This window comes from Diceros bicornis, chromosome 35 (genome assembly GCF_020826845.1).
Source record: "Diceros bicornis minor isolate mBicDic1 chromosome 35, mDicBic1.mat.cur, whole genome shotgun sequence".
Lineage (NCBI taxonomy): Eukaryota > Metazoa > Chordata > Mammalia > Perissodactyla > Rhinocerotidae > Diceros > Diceros bicornis.
In genome coordinates, this window is record NC_080774.1 from 4,711,909 (window position 1) to 4,721,701 (window position 9,793).

At 45.9% G+C, this 9,793-nt stretch overlaps 1 pseudogene; it reads right to left on the minus strand.

The window, feature by feature from the left end:
* Window positions 1-1,529: 1,529 nt before the first annotated feature.
* LOC131398096 (small ribosomal subunit protein uS7m-like) lies at window positions 1,530-2,427 on the minus strand (annotated as a pseudogene).
* Between the last annotated feature and the right edge of the window lie 7,366 nt (window positions 2,428-9,793).

Below are 9,793 nucleotides of genomic sequence, written 5' to 3' on the forward strand. Positions count from 1 at the left end.
TCGACAATGTTAACTTATTTTTTCCAACCACAATCTCATGAGGTAGAACTGGTTAGTGTTATTACTCTTGTTTCACTGATGGTGAAAGGCTCAGAGAGGTTAAGAAGTTTGCCTATGTCACCCATCTGACAAATGACCTTGGAGCAACGTGAACTCCCAAATCTTTTGAGTCCAAACCTTAAGTCTGCCTGTGCCACCAATGGCGGTATTATGAATTGTGTTACTGAAAGCTTCCTCTTTTGTGAAAGCTGGTAGATTCCCTTGAGTTGATACAACAAGCCTGAACTCTGAATGTCACAGTCCACATTTTAGGAAGAGCCAAGTGCAACCAATGTCTTGTTACACTGACAGATGCATTCAAGGGACTGTGTCTCTTTCTCAGACAAATGATTTCTCTGACTAGAAAGGCTCAAAACCCCAGTACTCAAAGTAGCTACTTTTTCTTCTCTGCTGCAGAGACAGACCTCTACTCAATCTCTAATGATGCAATAATCCTATTTATATCACCAACATAAAACACCCCCATTACAAGATAGGAGACAAATCAGTTTTCTATTGCTGCCGTAACAAATTTCCAAAAATTCAGGGGCTTAAATCAACACAAGTTTATTCTCTTAACATTCTGGAAGTCAGAAGTCTGACATGGGTCTCACTGGGCTAAAATCAAGATTTCGACATGGTGGCTCTAAGGAATGATCTGTTTCTTTGCTTGTTCCAACTTCTAGAGACTGCCTGGATTCCTTGGTTCACAACCTCTACCTCCATCTTCCAAGCCAATAATTTAGCATCCATCATCTGTATCTCTCTCTATGACTCTCCTCTTCTGCCTCTCTCTTCCACTTTTACGTATTTTTGAGACTACAGGCATGCGATGCAAAGCAACATTTCAGTCAACGGCGGACCGCATATATGACAGTGGACCCGCGAGATTAGTACCATATACTCTAGGTGTGCAGTAGGCTATACCATCTAGGTTTCTGTAAGTACACTTTATGACATTTGCACAATGACAAAATCGCCTAGCCACTCATTCCTCAGAATGTATCCCTGTTATTAAACTACAAGTGACTATGTACTGCATAAACCAGAATAATCTTTTTTTTTCTTTTTAAGTTTATTTTCTCCAGTCAGTTTTAATGAATGGCAGTACCACATCATATGTCACACCAGTTCAGGGTGAGAATTTTCTAATAAACCTTTTCTGATACTAAAACTGCTTCCTTTCGTATCATCCAAAGGTCCGCCCCACGCTGAGGGAAGAGAAGGCTGGATGGTCCCTAAGTTACCTGGGGGAAATCCAAGATATGTTCCCTCTTTGCAAGAAGACAGGGCAGGGAGAGCAAACTCTAGCCCCAAAGAAAGAAGGACTAACAAGCAATAAACATGCTGCTCCATCCTTCTCGTGAGGCCTTCCCGCCGTTGAGAAGGAACTACATCCTTAACCCACAGGTATTTTTCAACTTGGCAATGGGTCACATTGTTTCTTGCAGCAGAGAGCCCTCGCTGCTCCTGGAGCCTCTACCCTACCTCTACCACCAGCGCTAGTGGGCCAGGGGGCGGTGGCCTCAGCCGTCTTGTGCGTGTCGTGCTTCCTCTTGATCACAGGGCCCTGGCTGTGAAAAGCCTCCAGCAGCTCATGTGACAGCTTCTCTGGCATCAGCATCTACAGGTGCCTTTTCTCCCTGCACTCGATAATCATCCACTTCATGGCCAGGAAATGACTATGCTGCTCACCTAGCGGCACAGGGACTTGGTAGCCGTGGCCACCCCTGAGGATGGGTACCAGCCCAATCCCAGACTCACAGTCTTTCAGGGCTCGGTGGAAGATGGTGGAGGGGTGCCGTAGGAGGTTGTCTGTTCCTCTGCAGAGGCAGCATGGTACTTCTCAAACTGCTTCCTTTTCACAGCTTCCCGAGTCCGTGTCATGAGGGATCTGGTCAGTACTCTGTTTCCTCCTTTCATCATCATGTTGGTGAATGTACTGATCACTGGGTCCTCAAACACAGAGCTCGTTCTCGCCGCTGGGGCAGCTTGGATAAGCTGAGTCTTCCTGAGCTCCCGCTCCTAGTTCTCCTCCTCAGTTAGCTCGGGCAACGGCTTGCAGCAATATCCCCTGTCAATCTGGGGGTCCTTGTATTCAGGACCTCAGCAGCTCCACCTCACCCAGGTGAGCCCTGGAAGCCCCAGGACACCACTCCGCACCCCCACCCCCAGGGCCGACCACCCTTGCTCAGCCTTCACCGGGGGCGGCCATCTTGACTGGCCACGAGGACCCCGAGAGGACTGCCCTCGGCATGCCTGAGAGAGTGACGGGAGACTAGGAAAAGGCTCCACGGGGTCCTAAACCTGTGCATCACCCCATTAATCTGCGCGTTAAGAGTCTCTCACTCCGAAGTCCAAACGGAAGAGTCAAAAGGAAACATTAGCTCTCCCATTATCCGTCTCAGTCCGGCGTGACCCTGGGTGACGGTGCTCGCTCCTCTCAGGCCCCCATGCAGGCTACGCCCCAGCGCCTCTCTTACAGGTTCTCGCGAGGTTTGAGGCCCGGGGACCAAGCTGGGCGTCTACATTACGGAGGAGGTGGAAGAGGAGGCCCGGAGTCACGGCTGCTTGTGCCTCCAGGATAATCCTGCTTTAATGTCAGCTGATTGGCAACCTCAGTCCCCTTTGCCAAGTAAAGTAACCCATTCACAGGTTCTGGGAATTGGGACATGGCATCTTCAGCCGCCATTCCTCTGCCTACCCAGGAGCTAACTACAACTCGTGATAAATGGTCCACTTTGCTGAGATGGCAGCCGAGCACTGTCATTTGACTTGGGGCAGCAGCCCCTGCCTCTGTCGTCCGGCGTCAGGCCTGTGTACTGAGAGCGGCAGGCACAGGCAGGGCCAATCATTGTCTCCATCCCCTAGGCTCAGTGTTTGGTGGAGGGATGGGCACGTGAGCCACACTGGGTCATTCGGAGTCCTTCCCTAGGGTTTTCCAGGCTGGAGCTGATAGCAATGACCCCTTCTTTCTTCCTGATAGAAGATTCTACTACTGTGAGTCAAGGGCTTCAGGCAATCACGTTTTCTTCAGGTTAGAAAGAACACGTTTGCGGCACAGAGAATGAAACCACTCTATAGGAGCGAGGAAAGGCAGGAAGATGAGAAGGAGAAATGAGAAGACCAGTTCCTGGTGACGTTAAGTGCCAGAATCCGAGGGACCCTGGCAGCAAGGCCCGCTCATCTTCACATAGTGCAGCTTTATGAGGGAGGAAATTGCCCAATTTTGCTTAAGCTGGCTTAGATTGAGCTTTGCAGCCAGAGACCTGAGAAATCCAGACAGAACGCCAAGATTATTTCTTGAGGAACATCAGGGTTCCTAGAAAAAGGTGGAGAAATGCTGGTCTGGGGCATGAAGGCAAAACAGGTCTCAATAGGGGATTCCATCATCTTCTAAGAGGGAGAGATAGACACTAACTCCTTCTCACTCAAAATCCTGAGGGAAACTTTAGATTAAAAGAGCAAATACTATTTTCTATCTTGGTTTTGGGAAAAGATGAGAGGCAAAGCCTTGGGAAGGAAGACGTCAAAACCAGACCTAAGAGGGGTCACAAGTCAATGCAAGTCCATGAGCTCAGAAATGAGCCTATGCTCCCCTGGAAAGGATAGTTACAAAGAGACGGAGGAGTATAGATGCTCCGAGTGGGAGACCTGGGCCACAAGGTCATGGATTCGAATCCCAGCCTTTCCTGTTGCCACTTGTGGGATTTAGGCGGTGCCCCTAAACTCCCAGGCCCTCCGTTTCCACAGCTGAAAAATGGTGAGAAAGTCAGAAAGTCACGTAGTAGATTATTCTGAGGGTGAACTCGCTAATTCAGGCAAAATTGTGAGAACAACCACCGTAGAGCTGCACATCTTCGGTGCTCGGTCACATGTTAATTTTATCATCGTTATTACCTAAACGTCCCCAATTTCGACTGGACTGAGCATGAGTCTGTTCTCTTCTGTCCTCTGTATTATTGTTATTACCATTTTCAATCTGACCGGCTGCCTGGTGGGAGATGCGCAGGGCGGCCATCAGCAGGAAGCCAGGTGTTCTGGGGCTAGACCATCCCCATTGGGGGCTGAAGACTCTACTTGACAGCAGCTCCTCTTCCTCCTGCTCACTCTGGTTTACACAACGGGGTCGACACATTCCTGCCTCAAGTGAGGTTTCATTCTGCCTTGAAAATCAGCTGTTCCGCCACAGGCAGCCATTGTCTCCACTTCTCTCATTACGCCCCCAAGCTGGGGGGTCCACTGACTCAAAACATTTGATTTCTTCAGCCAGTAAGTATTCCCACAGCCAAGGCAAAAAAAAAAAAAAAAATCACTAATCACTTATTTCTTTATGGGGTTTAGGGAAGTTTTCTTTTTATCTTCTCAATGTTTTTTCCTCCAGTGTGTTTACAATATATCTCTCTTTAATAGGCTTGTTGAAATGATAGTTATGGAAATACTATTTTAAAAGTGGATTGCTGTTGCTGAAAACATTTATGACAAAGTTTTGTTGTTAGTGCTGTGGCGTGGATTCCAACTCCTAGCAACCCTGTGGACAGCAGAGCGGAACCCTGCCTGGGTGGCCAGGTCCTTCTTCCAAGTCTGTCTTAATCTGGAAGCTTCACTGAAACCTGTCCACCATGGGTGACCCTGCTGGTATTTGAAATCCCAGTGGCATAGCTTTCAGCATCACAGCAACACACAGCTGCCACAGTATGACAGATGAGTGGTGCGGTTCCCTGACCGGGAAACTAACCCAGGACCACAATGGTGAGAGCACCGAATCTTAACCAGGGCTGGCTTATGATGAAGTTAGGAACCAAGAAGTCAGAAACGCATTTTCCAAAAGCATCTCAAAGCAGTAAGCAAACTCTGCTATACAAGCAGCTGTGTTGTATTGTAGCTTTATAGCTGAGATCGTGTACTGTACCAGCCTTCATGTGAAAGCAGTGTCAGGGCCCACACCTGGGTGGGTTTCTTGTCCTCACCAAGTGGCAGATGGTTTTGCTTTGCACTGGAGAATAATCCAAGGTGTGAGTGTGTTCTGTGCCTGTCACCCAGCAGCATCCGTTTCCCCCTGTCTCCGTGCAAACTCTGGAACACAGATCAGATACTCCAGGGACCCCTGCTCCACTCTCAAACCTTGGTACCTGAACCACCAAGGGGGCGGGGGGCCCCAGGCACCTTGCCCTGTCCCCAGTCTTTGTCATGAGCACCAGATGGAGACCTGTGAGAAAGAGATGGTCAGTCCTTGCAAACTTCCCTTGTATAAGCATATACAAACATATATAATGTTTATTGATATCGAACAGGTTAAATACTCTGTGACTCTTTTTGTAAGCATTGTCTTATTTTATCTTTCCAAGCTCTACAGTAGAATTATATCATGTGCGTGTCTAACAAAAATGATAATTCAGTTATGTGGGCTCATGAAGAAAAAAAGAGAGAGAGAGAGAGAACTCTAATTTATTCTGGCTCCTCCCACGACTCCTTTAAAAGTACGTCTCCATCTATATTGGCCCAGGCAATTTGGCCACAGATGAAAGGCAAAGAAAAATAAGAAAAGTTAATTTTGGCATTTTGAGATTCTAAGAGTCCAGCTCCTGGTGAGACAATGATATTTAAAGGATTTTTAAAGGTTATTTTGAAAATTGGTAAATTTTGCTTGATAATCTGACTTTTCATATAATCTCGTTCTACCATTATCATCCCCAATTTATACAGAAGGGAAAATGACACTCAGAGAGGATAAGTAATGTTTTCCAGGTCAAAAGGCTGGGAAGTAATACAAGGGAAGATTGAACCAAAATCTGTTTACCTCAGAGCCTGAGAGTTGGATTTTCAAAACACGCACACCTTGTACGCCTTTTCTTCACGTGTGCTAAAATTGCTTCCCTGTTGGCTTGCACTCTCAATGTTAATAAAGAGCAAATCCAGTCCATCTTGCACATGGTGGACCTTCCCATGCCTGTAAGGATGCACCGTGGAACACCACAATGGGGAGGACTGTCTGCTTTATGCTGTCCACAGATTCCAGTGTTCATCTCACCTGGAAACACCCTCACTGACAGACCAGAGCATGAGGTTTAGCCAAATATGTGGGCACCTCGTGATCTCCTCAAGGTGACACATTAAATTAACCATCCCAGAAGGCGACCAAGAATAATGCTAAGCTGGACAAAGCCACCATGGGCCTGGATTGCCTCTCTGAGGGCACCAGGGTGAGGACTCCACCTCACGGGGCTCCTTGCCAGGCTTTCTGCAGGGGGGACAGAAGGTCCAGTGAACCGCAGAGGCGAGACTCCATCACGACGCATGCGGGTAAATATCACCCCAGGTGTCACCATTCCTGGCTCCCTTCCTCAATGATGATTGGAGGGATGGCAAATAATTTCCATTTGTCAAGGCACCCAAGGACAACAGACCATGTATATCTGGATGCATCCATATTCCTCTGCAGATGAGCTCCTGTCTCTGGTTCAGATCTTTCCAAATCTTGGTTACTTTCCAACGCCTTTCCCTTTACTTACTTGTTTTAAGGCTCACAGGACACGCAGATTGCATTGAGACTCAGGACAGCAATTAAGCTAATTCATCTTTTTTCTCATGAAAAAGTTAAGTCTTAACAACCAAGAAACACATCGTGCTCAATTGGAGATTTCTAAGAAAAAAATATTTTTAACTATTTATCATGAGATATCGTTTATTCTGTATAAAACTATTTATAGCTTAAAGGGCAGGGTTCTTTAAAAGTCTCCAGCCTCAATTTTAGACTACAAGAAGAAATGAATTGTTCCTAAATCTTTTATACTGGAAGAGAAAACTCGAAGGCTTTTCTATCTACTTCGAAGTTCTGAAGATTGAGACAAATTTACATTCAGCGTCTGTACAGGGGCAGGGGAACCAGGAGGAAACAGAACACAGCATTGTTATGTTTTTATAAAATCAATGCATGGATTGAGCCTGGGGACTCTTTTAACAAGCCAAAGGAGGAAAGATGTTTCCAAAGACCCAGTTTGTTCTCTCAGAGCTAACTTCTTAGGTCTCTGCTACAAAAAGAAAACAACCAGTGTGTTTAAAAAAATAGGCAGGAACACAAAATATTGTGGTTCAAACAGACCCTTGCCAAGAACGCGAAAGAACCACGGACTGGATCCTCACTGAATCTAGAGACACAAACCTGGCTCATCCGAGAGAAGAAACAGGAGAGATGTTTTCACAGCAGGACTGAAATGTGTTAATATTCAAAATGATGTCAGGTGGTACGTGGATAAGCATTTCATTTTTATTTATTTATTTATTTATTTATTTATTTATTTACTTTTTTGTGAGGAAGATCAGCCCTGAGCTAATATCCATGCCAATCCTCCTCGTTTTGCTGAGGAGGACTGACCCTGAGCTAACATCAGTGCCGATCTTCCTGCACTTTATGTGGGACGCTGCCACAGCATGGTGTGACAAGCAGTGCATTGGTGTGCATCTGGGATCCGAACCCCAGGCCGCCAGCAGCGTTGTGTGCGCATTTAACCGCTACGCTACAGAGCCGGCCCCAAGCATTTCATTTTAAGGGTCATTTATTTTAATGTCTGTTAAGAAAGCTAAGGAGCACAGCACTTATTATAGAATGGGATTTATGATTTTGGAATTAGACTAAGTCTTGCTGCTATATTTTAAAAGATCATTTACTTAAAGATAACTGTCAAGAAAGTAAAAATTCAAGTGGCACCTGGGATTGGAAACATCGCAGATGTGGTGTCTGAATGTAGGGTAGGAATAGTAAGTGATGACTACAGGCGGTTACTTCTCCCGGAGAATAAGGCCAAGGGTCCGACCTCCCAGAGGGAGGGAAGCAGCCCCCTGTGCAGCCTCCTCCTGACCCCAGTGAGTCTGCTGTCACTCACTCACTCCTTAGTGTGGTCATCCCAGCCTCCACCCCTTGGAGGACCGGGTGCCTGGTCAGTACTAACTTGGGGAGGGGTAAAATGACAAATGAGGCAGTTAGGACATTTAGAGACAATACTGTGGACTACAGAGCTGGACGTTGAGGACAGAAGTGTATTCTCAGACTGCCACGACACCAAGAGGAGCCAAAACAGCCTTTCCAGTGAGAACAGCGGCGTTCAAAACCTGTGCCCTAAGAAGAATAGAACAAGATGCATGAGAGCAAACACAAACATCTTATAAGCAGGAAGAAGGATTATTAATCCAGCTACTTTACTGACATTCAGTCCCACCTTGAAATTTTAAAACTAACATGTATGGATGAAGTTGTTGGCTCACAGCAAATAGACAGCTATGAGCCGTCCGTTGGCGTCCCGTCCTCTGCTGAGATAATCAAGCACGTGGGCTGGACCATCTTCTCAGCCCCTCACCAGCGGCAGGGTCATTTATCACAATTTCCAGGTCTTCCTCCCTTTCCCTCCGCACACCTCCAGCCCGTGCAGTCACACACGCCCCCACAGACACATCTCACACACGGCACACGCAGAGTGTGCTTTTTGTTTATTGGTTAATTCTTTTCAAAGGGCTGCAGATCATGTGTGTTGGAAATGACCATCTGCTTGTCTAAGCTCAACAACAGAGTGAATGCAGCTATTGTTTGGGGCTCAAATTAAAAAGTGCAGTAGCACAAAAAAAAAAAAAAAAAAAAAGGAAGATGAACCATAGAATACAAACATATCCACCCATGAATTTCCCACCAGCGATTTCCCAACCCCCTTCCAGACACACACAGAGCCTTTCCCCAAACCCCCAAACCAGAGTATTTAAAAATAACAAGTGTCAGTTTATCTTTTTTCTCTGAGAACCCCAAGAATTACCCCCTCTCATAGCACCTCATCTTTCCCTGCAGAGTATTTCCACAATTTGTAATTACAAACTTAGTTTTGTTTTTCTGAATCAGCACTTAGTGGCAGTGATTATTTGTGCCTGTGAAGACCCCATAGCTTTTAATAACAACACTGTGGGCTTTCTTCAGATGCAGCTGTCCCCCATCATCAGTGCGTGTATCCTGGGTAGGACAGGGCCCAGGGCATCTGCCCAGGCTTCAGATTGGGCACATGACTCAGCCTGAAGAATCGGGGTATTCTATTCCCTTGCCCACAATGATGGGTTCACCTGTGCTCCTGTGACCCAAGTCAGATTAATGAGATAAAATGCCAGGACTTTGGCTGGAACTATTTTGGAGGAATATAAATAAGTAACTATCTTTCCACTAGGCTTTCTAAACTATAAGGATACAGGTTGGGAGTACTAGGAGCCTTTCAAGGTACAAGTCCGTCTGAATTCCAAATGAAGGAAATCATATTCAAGAAGTAGAGAGAGTCATATTCTTGGAGACAATGTCTGAGATACTGGATCAAGCTATGTCTGAAGCCTGTTTCCCCTGGAATGTCAGCTGTGGCAGCTGGTTTGTATAAGTCAGTTTGAATTGAATTTTCTGTCATTTGCAACCCAGACTAAGAAGGTCTATGCAAAAGCATCATGCTAGGTATTAGGAAAAAATATATATACCGATTTTTTTTCCAAATAGAAGTTCCCAACAATGAGAAACTATATTAATTATCATTAACTAAGATTCAGGTTTGTGATTGATTCATGGGGCATTTGGGAGGATGCTCAGAAGGTTCTTGCCTCAATGGTGGGGATAATTATCCTCTGATCTCTGCTTCCTTATCTGCACTGGGAATTATAATATCCAATGACATATAAACTCAGGGCAATCTTAGGTGTTTCACTTTTCCTTTCAAGGGATATAAGCCAGTAATGATGT